The following is a 13,921-nucleotide window of genomic DNA, read 5'->3' on the forward strand; positions in this document are numbered from 1 at the left end:
AGATTTCCAGTTTCAATTAGAATGGATTTTCAGACATCAGATGATATGAAGAATTATCTCATTTGAATCACAGGAAACCTAACCACTAAGACATTGCTGATCAGGGAAACAGTGGTCTCATCTTTCCTGTGGTGTGCCATCTCTATTAGACTTTGTAAACTGCGGCAGTTTGAAATCTTTAACCAGCCATTACTAATAAGCATATGTTAATTGTAGCAGAGATCATAAGCAGGTCAATTAGGAGGCAAAGACTGGAACAGAATGAAACATTCAGCTGGAGGGAGAATTCGGGGCAGGTGTCGGCCAGCATGCGCTGCCCTGGCAGGAGCTCTAAGCATCTTGGGTAGAGCTCATTTAACGTTTTGATTTGCTGAATTTGCATTTCAGATTTCCATTCCTAATAGACAATATAGTCAGTCTTTGTTAATGAGGACTCTGATTACATGTGCCATTATAATTGGGAATTAGCAGGCCAGCCTTGTTTTGGAGATTAAATCCAAAGTAAATTGGATTAAAGACAATGCTGCTGAAATCCCTTCCTTTTTGTTTTCTCAAGCCAAAGGTGAGGAAGACTCCGTTTGTTTTGTACATATGGCTCTTACCTTGATTAGTGTGTCTTGTGGTTTGTTTATACTTTTTGAACATAGCATCTATTAGCAGTTCCAATATTAAAAGCAAGTAAGAGATTGCTGTGTTTGCTTAAATGATCCTGACAAGGTGCCTACCTTTGTTGTTGTGCACTGAAGAACAGAGTGCCAGCAGAGAATTAAGAGCGCTCTGAAACATTATTTCTTATTATAAAGTAGATACCTTTAAGTGTTCATCTGACCAGGGAATATTCTTGTGCTAAACATTGTCTTTAACTCTTAGTATATAAGATTATCCTACTTTCATTTACAGTTGACTACATTGACTTCAGAGGAGTTACTGTGGTCTTGAAGACACTAGATTACTTTGTTATGTAGTTCTGCAGAATAGTATTTAGATACATTTTCAGTGAATTCAGAAACAGAAAAAATGGGGATTTCTCTCTTTTCTCTCAATTTCTGTCATTGACTAGATTGTCTGGAGAATACATGTAGCTTTTTGTTGCTCTCGTAGTATCCAGTTGCAGCTCTCCTTCCATTCTTGTTCACTTTAGTCAAATATAGTTCAGACTCCTTTAAAATCCCATGGCTAATTCAGTTGTATAAACCAGTTATACTCAACACATTTTTCATTAATAAATTTGAAGAGCAAACTAGTTTTCCTGCAATTGAAAATTGACATTAAATTTGTTCTGCAACTGTAGGAAGAACATTCCAGCAAATAAATGTCCATGTCATTATGCCTTACATCTTACAAGAAGAACTAGCACCTTATGTACAGGTCATCGAAAGCAGAAAGCAGAGAAACAGAAAAAGATCTACTAAAGTAAATCAAGTGAATCAACAATGTTCTTGGTGTTTCAGGAAACTTATGAATATTAACTCAAAGATTTAGGGTTTTGTAGTAGAAGACTATATTTATTTGCTGATTTCAAGAATCTCTTAAAATATCCCCCTTTCTGGCTGTTACTTCCAAGCTCCTAATTGGAGTGGGTCAGGTGTGCTCCTTGCCCTAGTAACATAATTATTTGGACATATATACTATAGGTATCAAAGTTGCATTAGTCCATGAGGAATCTTTCAGCATTATTGTTGCCTTCCTGCTACTTCTCAGTAATCAGACTGAAAAAAAAAAAAAAAAAAAAGTATGATAAAACAAAATATGAAGAACTATCTTATGTTTTTTGATAACTTTCAGCCTTACAGATGAGTGTGTCACATTAGTTATGCAAGAAAACAGATATGCTGAAGTCTGAGTATAGAAGGCATTCCTAGGCAGCTGCTTGTGAAAGAAGTTGCTTGTTGGCAAATCAAGTTTTAGGGCAAAGTGAAATAATGCAGTTTATATAGCTCCTATCTTCATGATTTGAGTTGTTTAGATTAAAAAAAGATATAAAAATGTTGTTTATCCCAGGAATAGGTGTAGTGAAACACAGAGACATGCAAATAATCAGTGGCAGACACTCTGAACATATTCATTTAGCACTTACTTCATCTTGTACATCAGGTAAGTATTCTTCTTACAATCTTGTCTGATTTTTATGCTGAGTATTACAGGTTATAAAAACAGGTTTCTTTCTCCATCATGTCTGTTTATTTGAAGGTGAAGCTGCACAAGAAAATTAATCCAAGGAAATATCACTGATCACTATGCTGTGATGGTTATGTTCAGTGCTACCATCACAGTCTTACTACCCCTGCATTGTCAGTGCCAGTCTCCCACCATGTGTTTCGAATACTAAGTTCTACTCTCTTGGTATTACCATGAAAATAGATTTAGCTATTACATTGATGACAGGTAAAAGATTGGAGAAATTAAAGCCATTTGTTTATGTTTGGCCATGCATATCATATGCACAAGTTCATGTTTGAATGTGACTGTGTGTGCACATGTTTCCATGTCTAGAAACAAACATACAGTGAAAAGAGTCAGGATTTTTAAAGAAAGATTTGAAATACGAGGTGAAGAGATGTGTAATATTCACAACAGCTTCCCTGGCATTTGTAACACATCACTTCTTGGAAATAAAAATGTTAGCATTGTGGCAAAAGGAGCCTATGAAGCAGTTCTTGAAAATGAGTGAGTATATAGGACAAGTATGTGAAAAACAAAGGAATTTTGATTGTGACAGGACAAAAAAAAAAAAAAAAAAAAAAAAAAAAAAAAAAGCTTTGCATATAGTAGAAAGCTAAGACTGCAGCAAAACCTACGGCAAGAGCTAAGTATGTATTAATTATTATTGCACAGCAACTTAAAAAAGGCTTGTGTAATTAACCTCAAAGTCTCCCTCAACTGATTTTCTTCCTCCAGGCAGGAGCTTTGTCAGGAAGTTCAGCAAATGGTAGATGATTCAACATCATTTTTACAATGGAAGAGCCTTTGAACCTTAACCATAAGAGGCCTACTGTCACAAGATTGTTATTATTTAAGATCCCTGTTATCTTCTGTCTTTTGTTTCCAAGGGCCTTTTTAGCTAAATAGTACTCAAAAATGTCGGGTAACACGGGTCTTACCCCAAATTATTTGCAAGTTAAGGTAGAAATGTTCCTCAAAGCATGACATTAATCATTCTGCTGTGAAAAGGACCTTCATTATTATCCATGTAAGTCCTAATGTGTTTTAATGTGAGCACTTTCTAACATTTATGTGAGATACAGCTCTTTGACAAAGATCTCAACATTTAAATGTTACATTTAATTAATTATGGACAAATCTTAAAACAGACAGATACTTGGAAAGCTAGACGTTAGAACATAAGGCTTGCTTTTGTGCTGTTCCAGCTTCCGAGACACACTCTGCTGTACCAGCAGATTCTTCTTCAGAGCTTCTTATATTTTTTATTGCTTGGGTTAGATGTGCATGGATGTGATAAGAATATATGACCTGGTGCTAGGCTCTAAGGTCTACAAGCAAATAGGAAAAATAAATAAGGAAAGGTGAACTAAGGGAAACAGACCAAATAAACAAGGGAGACTAGGAGAAAGTAACAAGAAGGTTGATATAACAGATGGCTTGGAATGCCAGTGTGTACAAGGAAACTTACTAGAGCACTTTTCCTTTTTGGTGTTACGACCTGTCCTGGTTTTGGCTGGGACAGAGTTAATCCTGCCATAAGACAAGAGGGCAGGGTAGCAGAGAAAGAAATCTGGAGATGCTGTTATACTTCACAGTTCTCCTGGGTTCTGCATTGACACTAGAGACTTCCAGGGGTGAATGTGATCCAGTTCCTTTTAAAAAATCTGAAATGTCAATACTGGTAAGACAATGTCCCACAGTGATTTTGTTTCTGCTTGGAGAGTGAGAGAGCTGCACTCAGGATTTCCTCCTCTCAGGGCATTGCATTGACCCATGAAATCTGATTAGTAGGACAAGTGGCCTTGCTGGGATGACTGGTAGAAAGCTGAATGTCTGGTCATGATTGAGATGCTTGGAAGTCCTAAAAATGGGAACATCTGCCTGTTTGCCTGTCTCATAGTACTAAAACTAATAAGAAGGATCTTGGAATTCATAATTAGAAGAATAAAGCGTCTTCCTTTCTGGGCACTCTACTGTGCACTGTATATTGCTGTAGTATTTAAAGAAGACACATTTGTTTTTAATGTGTTTGTTATTTATTTCACCAAGAGAGAGTTTGGTCATGGTGACCAAGCCCTTTCTGAGCAAACTGCCAAAAGGCTCTTGATATTCTGGAATCAGTGGGACCAGTTGAGGCCTGAAGCATGCAGTACACTGCTGGTGTTACTGCTGCTGCTGCCATCCCTATCAGGGATGAAGTCAAGCTGACAAAAGCATGAATATTACTGGGTAAGATCTCTTTTTTTTTTTTCAGAGTACCCGAGGCTGTAGATAATTTGGAGAGAGGAGGAACAAAAGAATTAAAAAGGAGGTTATCAGTACAGAAAATTGAACCTCAGTCAGATTCAATCAACCAAGCAATAGGTTTCCTTACCTCTTTTGATACAGATTGGCTACCCTAGTCCATGAGTCTCTTGAGGCCCCATAATTTAAATTTGTAGCTTAGTCTGGAAGGAAATATGCGTCCAATGACCAAGATTTTCAGAAGGGAATTTGGATTTGCAGTCCCATCACTCTGGATAAACTCTGTTGGATTTCCAGGTTGCTCTTTGACACCATTAGTCCCATCAATATGTCACTTCACTGGAAGTTGGCTCAACAGGTTTGACAGCTTCTTCAGTTCCGGAGTGGTGGATTGACATAACTCTATATTATGATGCTGGGAGATGTGAGTAATATGAGATATTTGTTGGTACGTGGATAATTGTTTGTATACTGTTTCACACAGGGAAAACATATGCTTCTGATCTCAGGGGATTGTCTTGCATTTGTACAATGCCCCGACCTCTACTTTTTCCCTTAGACCAATTCATCTAAACATAAAAATCACTGTAAGGACAGTTAATTAGATATTCATACAGACTATGTGATTTTTTTATTTTTTTTTTTTTATTTTTTTGTGTGTAAACTAAGTCAAGTTTCCACAGATTGCAATGCTAGACTGATATGGTTGTTATTATGCCTTTATACATACACTTGCGTTTTTGCCTTATAAGTCTCTTTAGCAATAGTTTATCACTTTGCTCTGGTGGGTAAATGTATTTCTTTCCCATACGATTGTATTTAATTCCTTTCACCCGCTTAAACTATATGGTCCTTGGTCCATGATAGGTATTTGTACAGAGCAAATGATGCATCCAAATACACATCACATATAAACCTATATATTCATGTTGATATTCATATACCTCAAAGAATGATCTTGGTATTTATGTTTACACTCAGAATATTGAAATAAACGTTTTAATGTTTCAATATTCCCTTTTATCCCACTGTCACTCCCCTCAACAATAAAATAAAAGATTTCTCAGCAAACACCTGCAGGCGGGGACTGACAAGCTGCAGCACCAAAGGGCTTTCCAGAGCTGCCTCCTGTTACTGAAACTCACTCACAGAGTTACAGGCTGAGTGCTGCTAGCACTTACTTTGGGTCTTTGCTGTTATTATCCTGCAGGAGAGCCCAGAAATCCCAGGCTGAAACACTGGGCACAGGTAACTGAGGTTGCTGGATCAGGATCCAAATCTTCCCATACAGAGCAGATTTCATGTGTTACCTGTCTAGATAACTCAGCTTGCCAGATCATTTGCAAAGAAATTTAGACACAACAATGATGTTTTGGACCTGCTGGACAAAAAAGTAAAACAAGGAAAAGCTTGGAGAACATCAGCATAGTAAGAACTAGGCACATTGCCCCACACTTTCTGCTAAGTCTCATGTGAAAAGAGCAGACACATTTCTGCATGGACACACAATATATTGCACTCTATTCGAAGCTGATGTCAGGTTTCTTATTTAAGTGTTTTCATCAAAAAACATGGAGCTGGCACTAGCATCTGAGGGATAAATGCCATTTTTTTCCACATGAAAATGAAAGAATAGCTTTAACTGAGAAAAATAGTTTCAGAACGTGTGTGTGTGTGAGTGTGTAGGGGGTAGCAGAGGCTATGACATAGCATATGAAGTCAATAGTGTAGTTGTTATTATTTATACATGAGTAAAGATTACAAATGCAGGCAATAGCTCAGATCTCTCACCCCCTGGATCTGTGAAACCTGTCACTCAGTCTCCTGCGGTGTGTCTTCCTGTCTCCGAGCCATTGGACCACCTGCTGCCATGACTCTCATCTATTGCATCGCCCGAAGGCCTCGATGATAACAGCATTGATTCCAATGTACATCTAATTACTTCTCATAATCTATTCATTTCACAATAGTGTAGTGAAACATCTGTCACATCATAAACTCTTTAGTATCCTTATCAAACCACCAAAACATACTCTGCTGCCAATTGGCAGCTACCTTGCTTTCTCCTCTTATTAATACGATGCAAACATATCTATGTTTTTTTGGTTGCTTTAGATGAATTTCCCAGATGACCAGTGAAAAAGAATTGGGCAAACTGCAATTGTAATGTCTATTCACTACTTAGTGAGGTACCGTTATTGATGTCATACAAATATCAGTGAAAATTGCTTTGTTTCTTCTAGAGATAAAGGCTCTAAATAGGGTCTTTAACATTTATAGCACGGTAATAGATGTCTCCCTTCCTTGGCTCAGTGTGACTGATTCATTTGCTAAAATAAGCATCTCAGGGATTATTACATTTGAGTGGTATATTGCATGGGAAAGGCTTTTACCTTTATAGTTTTTACTTTACCTGTGGGTAAATAATGCCCACTCTTTCTCTTTTTTTGTGTAAGAAATCAAGAGCAAGGAGACCCATTAGCACATATTTTTATTATCAAACTATAGAGAATCTATCTATCCCAATAGGATCATGAATATACAGTCATATCTAATAAAGAGGGCTGATTAGTCCACTGGAAGAACTTCAGATATTCAGGCAACAACATGGAAAATAAACTCTGAATAGTTAGGTGTTGGTTTACCATTACATACTAATTTATGGTGAGCAACACATCCTGAATGAAAGGAGTGATATATTAATTGCACACTCACTTTCAGTGTTTGCACAAACTGAGTTTTGTTCTTGTTGTTTTAAATCTGCAATGGAAATGAGTTTAGTGTTGATTTGATAGCTTTAGAAATGGGAGCCATTTGTTCATCTGCAGAACAGATACATGATGAGCAGCCGTTTTGGGATCTTCTTCACAACATGCTTCAGCCTGGCTTTTGGAGGACCCACTTTTCCGTGGCCTTGGAATAGCCAGTGAGGAAGCTAATTTGGATTCTCTGATGAGGCTGTAGTATGATGCCAGTCACTGTAGTTATTTTTATTATCTGAACATCTGGCAGTAAAAAACTGGATTGCAATCACCAATTCAGGCCACATTTTGTTCCTGACCTTGCTGAGAATCACATGGGTGACCTAATGGTAAAAGAGTCCATATCTCATTACCAACCCCCAAGACAGCCAGTCCTCTTTTATCCATTTGTCAATATATAATGCAGCCCAATATATAATGCAACCTGAATATTTATTAGCTTCTATTTTCATCTCTTTTGTATTTTCTGGTTTGGAATAGGTATCATTTCTACCTTTTTCCTTAAATATATGTTTTTACATTTAAAATACACTGACTACTCCAGCACAGTGGGACACATACAGAGATTTTTGTGTTATTGGAATATCTTTCAGTATGAATACAGCCAATACGTAAGTTACTTAAAAGTTAATTTTTGACCTGTTCAGTCCTTTGTGCTACTTTGTAGCATTTGTGAGCATTCTTCTTCATTTGTAGAGAATGAAGGAAAGGAAAGGAAAGTTTTGATATAAAGAAAAAACTTCCATAAAATCTCAGAGCTCACAGAACAGCTCAATACTGTGTGAAGACTGATCTCCTGACACTTCATTCTTGGAACTTCATTCCAAATACCAAAACTTGCTTTATTTTTTTTTTTTTAATTTTATTTTATGAATTATCATAAATCATGAATCATGAGTTATCATAATTCAATTCCTTTCCATTTCACTTACATGAAGCTACTATACATTTTGCTACTTTGCTTTTAGCAAAGTGAAGTCTTACCTGGCCAAAAGAGGGAGTTATGTATCCAGCGTTGTAGAGTTCATCCACTGAGACTGATGATATCTTTGGATTAACTTGTTCTATGTGTCTCCTTCACGGGTCATATATGGCCTTGATGTTTATGCTTCTCCCACTGTACCATGGGCCAAGCCTGCCATGTGGACTGATCATAGGTCAGCCCAAGAAGTCTGTATCACCACTTTCTCAGTTATATTACAACCATGTCAGGGAACTTCCCTGGCTGATTTGGTACCTAGGCATTTACATGACAGAGTATCAATACCATGATATAAAAACAAACAAACAAACAAACAAACAAAAACAGAAAGCAATGATAGATCATATTTTTCCATAAGCATATTATTCTCCTGGAATTTTCATAGATCCATGGCAAGATAATACTAGTTATACCAACAACAGAAAGAATAAAATGTGATTGATTTAAGGTTTTGAAATTTTAAAGAGTAATTTGAAGAATGTAGAGTTTGTTTTTGTTTTTGTTTTTGTTTTTGTTTTTGTTTTTTGAGATTTTCTTCATAGGATTGATAGCTAAATCTGATTTTTTTTTCTTTTGAAATGAAAACTGACTTTCTTATGTAGTCACATGGTTCTAGGACTTAAGGAATTTTAAAAGTATCATAGAATAGCAGTCAAATCATGAAAGACATAATGTCAGGTTTATCACAAATATTTTTCCTGTGACGTCACCTAAGATATGGATTACAGTTAACATTCAAAGACTGTAGTGCCAAAGTAGTACATATTATCACTAACAATTACTGGAAATTTGAAATAGGAAGTCTAAAAATGATCTATTTATTCAAAAATTTAAAAATTTGAAATGTACAAGGAGATAAGAATAACATCTATAGGCAAGAGTCTACAACCAGTGTTGCACTTAAGAAACAGACCAAAACTAAGTGGATAAAAGATATTTTCTTTGATGGTTGTATTGAAAGGATTTTTGGTGAGAAAACAAACAAATGAACAACAAGCCAATACTCTGGACTGAAACAATGTAAAATTTTCTAGTTTTAATTAAGAAAAAAAATTGTAAATTATTTGGGAGTAAACTAAAATGACTTTTCTCAGCATAAAACAAACAAACAAAAACAGATTTTTTTTTGGATATTCAGCAGTACTGGAGAGAAAATACATATTTATATATGTTTGTTTGTCTTAAACTGAAGGTCAGTTCTTAGGCAAAGTGAAAATTTTCAAGAGCAAGCATTTGTTTCCAAAGTCTCAAAACAGTATTTTCAGACATTATCCAAACGTGATCCCTATTTCTTTTCTGAAACCATAAACTTGACCCAGATTTTTTAAGACTTCAATTTCTTCCCTAAGGGACTTTTTCAATAATTTGTCTATCAAACGTAAGTAGATAAATACATGAATAGAATTGTCTCTGTGTTATTTCAGTATAAATCTTTGGATTAAGGAAATATAGAGACAAGATATCAGAACAGCAGTAAGTCAGAAACTCCATCTTAGAGCAGAATCTACCATCTTAGAGTCAGAGGTTGGACTCGATGATCTTGAGGTCTCTTCCAACCTAGAAATTCTGTGATTCTGTAATACCATGGCAGGTTGACTTTGGCCACTGTCACACACCCAGCCAGTTGTTCTCTTGCTCCACCTCCTCAACAGGATGGGTCAAGATAGAGACACTAATGAGTCATCCCCATATGCAACACAGGCTTGACTTGGGGAAAACTGATCATGGTTCAAATTGGTGTGGGTCGTCCCCATGGACTGCAGTCATTCAAGAACTGCTCCAGAGGGGGCTTTTCACAGGCTGCCATCATTCCAGATAAACCTGCTCCAGTGTGGGCTTTTCTACAGGTTGCAGTTCCTTGAAGAAATATACATCTGCTCTGCCATGGGGTCCTCTAGGTACTGCAGTGTTGATGTCTGCTCCAGCACGGTCTCCATGGGTTTGCAGGGAAATTTCTGCTTTGGCAGCTCGACCACCTCCACCCCCTCCTTCTTCGCTGACTTTGATGTTGCACTACTTCTCACTTTTATTCTCTCCTCCTCTGCCTGTTTGGCTTTTTCTGCCTATTAAATCCACTTTTACTGAGGTGCTGTCATCTTGGCTGCTGGGCCCGTCTGGGCCCTGTGGTGGGGTCATTGGAGCTGTCGGGAACTGGCTGTGTCCGGCATGGGGCAGCCCCGGCCTCTCCTCACAGAGGAGTCCCCACTGTCAGCAGCTGGGCACCTGCACCTAGTACAAAAAGGATGCTGCTTCTGAGTGCTAAGTATTTTATATCCTTTTATTTTGGATAAAAGTTTCACAGAATTTAACATTGTTTATATGACTACAGACTTACTATAGTAAGAGCACTTACAACTATTAAAAAAAATAAAATTCACTACAGGTTGAATCTTTTTCTAAATCAGTGAAGATGGACAGAAAAAAGGGATAGTTTTTATAGTTTTTGTTTGTTTGTTTGTTTGTTTTCCAAATATTTCCAGCACACACTAAGTGCATACAGAATGGGATTTTATGCAGCCAGATTATCTGCTGATTTAAAGCAATAGAGCTAAGAGTCCTCTGTTAAAGCCATATAAGCTATGTTGATCTACCACAGCTAAGGAGCTGAGTCACTCAGTGAACAAAAATACCTACGTCTCTTTGAGAAACCTTATTGGTATGACACCATTGACAATAAAGTTTGTAAATGAAATCTCTGGAAATTACAAGGGATGAAGGCTGGGAGACAAGAAACTGAAATAAGCATTCAATGATTTTCAGTTGTTTGGGATATAAGTACTCAGAATCAACTCCTTAATACCAATAGTCATAATTCATCACATGTCAATAGGTATCTTGTATCTGTCTATGCTCTTATTAATTAGCTGCCACACCTGTGTTCCTGGTCATGTATTGTCACAGCTGTCCTACCGCTTGAACTATACAAATTTGGTCCATGGGGGAACCCCAGACATCAAGGAAAAAAGAGCCTGTCTGCAGCAGAATGCCTTCATATCCTCTGCTGCAGGGAATTTTTGTGTGGGAAGTGTTGTCCTGGTTATTTGTGATCACCTCTATTTGGTGATTTCAAGGGAATGATACAATAATTCCCCTCTCCAGACTACTGGTCTCAGTCTAGCTCTTCTGCCTCTCCTTGTCTGCTCCACTAGTTAATTTTTTTCCTGACACAAAAGGCATGTATAAGTGGCTTACACTTTTATGCCCTTTTAACACAACTTCATTAGTGGTGCTCTTTATACCTGTCATGTTTCTTTGGTGTTAAGTAGGAAAGAAACTTTATTCAAAGATAGAAGAAAGGAAGGAAGATCTTGGCAGATGTAGTAAAAAGGGATCTCAGACTCCATATTCTGGATCTAGTAGATCCAGATCTAGTATGGATATAGTAGATCTAGTATGGATCTAGTAGAAATAACCATTTTATTTTTTATTTTATTTTTTATTTTATTTTATTTTATTTTTCTAATGCACCCCCCAAAAAAAAAAAAAAAACAAAACAAAACAAAACAAAAAAAACTTAGGTTCAAACTAGAGTGAATCATAAAATCATAGAATGGTTTGTGTTGGAAAGGACCTTCAAAATCACCTATTTCCAACCTCCCTGCCATGGGCACGGACACCACCCACTAAATCAGGTTGCTCAAAGCCCCATCCAGCCTGACCTTGAACAGGGATGGGGCATCCACAGCTTCTCTGGGCAGCCTGTTCCAGTGCCTCACCACCTTCTGAGTGAAGAATTTCTTCCTCATACCTAATCTAAACCCACCCGCTTGTTTTCTAAAACCATTACCCCTTGTGCTATCACTGCACTCTCTGACAAAGAGTCTCCCTAGCTTTCCTGTAGGACCCCTTTAGGTCCTGGAAGGCCACTATAAGGTGGCCTGTAGCCTTCTCTGGGACAAACAACCGCAAGTCCCTCAGCCTGTCTTCACAGGAGAGGTGCTCCAGACCTTTGATCATTTTTGTGGCCCTCCTCTGGACTCATTCTAATACTTCCATGTCCTTCTTCTGCTGAGGGCCCCAGAGCTGAATGCAGTGCTCCAGGTAGGGTCTCATGAGAGCAGAGCAGAGGGGGAATCACCTCCCTCGCCCTGCTGGCCACGGCTGCAGGGCTCTGCCGGCTCATGTTGAGTTTCATGGATAGAAATAAGCCCCTTCAGAGATCAGTCCAACTTGTTGCACCAAATTACCCTCTGAACTGTGTTAGCATTATTTTCTAAAAACTAGACTGGGTGCCTATGGTCACTTAAATCAGGCTTATCAGGTAAGTGCAGAACTTTAAGTTGGAAGAATCTGTTCCCGTGTAGATTTAATTCAAGTGGTTTGTTAAGTTTCCTCACTTTCTCTCTCTCTCTCTTTCTTTCTTCCTTTCTTTCTTTTTCTTTCTTTCTTTCTTTCTTTCTTTCTTTCTTTCTTTCTTTCTTTCTTTCTTTCTTTCTTTCTTTCTTTCTTTCTTTCTTTCTTTTTTGTTCATTCATTTGTTCATTTGTTTGTTTTTATTTTTTCATTTGTTTGTCACATTTTTGGCCCAGTTGTCTTTTTAGTTGCAGTGGTTTTTAGCCTTAATCACACTAACTAAAATGAAATAGTTTCAAATTAGACTGCAGTCTTGGCAGGGCTTTACTGCTGCTATATGTTTCTGTGGTGATTAGGGAAATGGAATATGAATATGGAAAAATCCTTTACAATCACAAAAACTTGACACTACTAAAGTTTTCTTATGAAGTTGAATTCAAGAAGGCAAGAGTCATATGCTGGTATGACACTGAAATTATTATCAATTCGGTTTACTTAAAATGTCAGAAGATTTTGTCAAAACCTGTGGTTTCCTTGCCTTCTGACACAGTACAAAGAAAGGATAACAATCGAGAAAATATTCTGATGCCAGTAACTATGTGTATATATATGTTGATTTTATATATATAAATAATATATATATATATATTATGTTGATTCTTAGACAAGTTTTTTTTTTATGGTCACATTTAAAATACCAGATGGTGTGTTAATGCTGCCTTTAGGTGTTTAGCTTGAGGCTTCAGTGACCTATATAGTCAGAATTAGTTGCTCTGAGGCATCTCCTGGAAGAATTTAGTTCTTTTCCAAGCAAGAAACCTAGGTTGCTAATTTAGCACCCTAAACATGATGTGGTTTGTTGTGAATATCCCTCAAGCCCTTCTTTTCTTAATACTGTATAGATTCAATCTTTGGCAGAAGCATCTCTATGATACTTTAAGATATTTAGACCTTTCCAGCCTGCATAAAACCCTGCAGAAGTATTAGTCCTGCATAATCCAGGAGGATTATGTGTTCCATCTGAGGTTTATGCTCCTTGTGTATTATTAATAAATTGTATATGCTGCACAGTAGTAGATCAGCCTTGACAGGACTGGGGACTTGTTCAGCTGAGTGCAGTTGGAGACTACAAGTTGAATGCCCAAGCATTTAAATCTATTTGCATGAAGAAAACAATCTCCAAAATTCAGCAAAAGCCCCTCAACCTTCAATACTCTTCATAAATATTCACTGCTGCTGTGTCTCACAAGGACCCATGCTTGGGTCCTGTGTAGGGTATGCCTTTACAGTTTTTGCAAGCAGGTTTGAACTCACTTTCTTCCAAACTTATACTCCAGGCCTAGGACAGTTAGGAACCAGCAGAAATACACTTTAGCGTACCTGTGCAACCAAATGAATAACCTTGGACTTTCAGTTAGTGGTGGGAGTGCTGCTTTTACTAAGAATAAAGCTTTCCAAAAAAATAAATAAATAAAAA

Source organism: Netta rufina, assembly GCF_964035555.1.
Source record: "Netta rufina genome assembly, chromosome: 1".
Taxonomy (NCBI): Eukaryota; Metazoa; Chordata; class Aves; order Anseriformes; family Anatidae; genus Netta; species Netta rufina.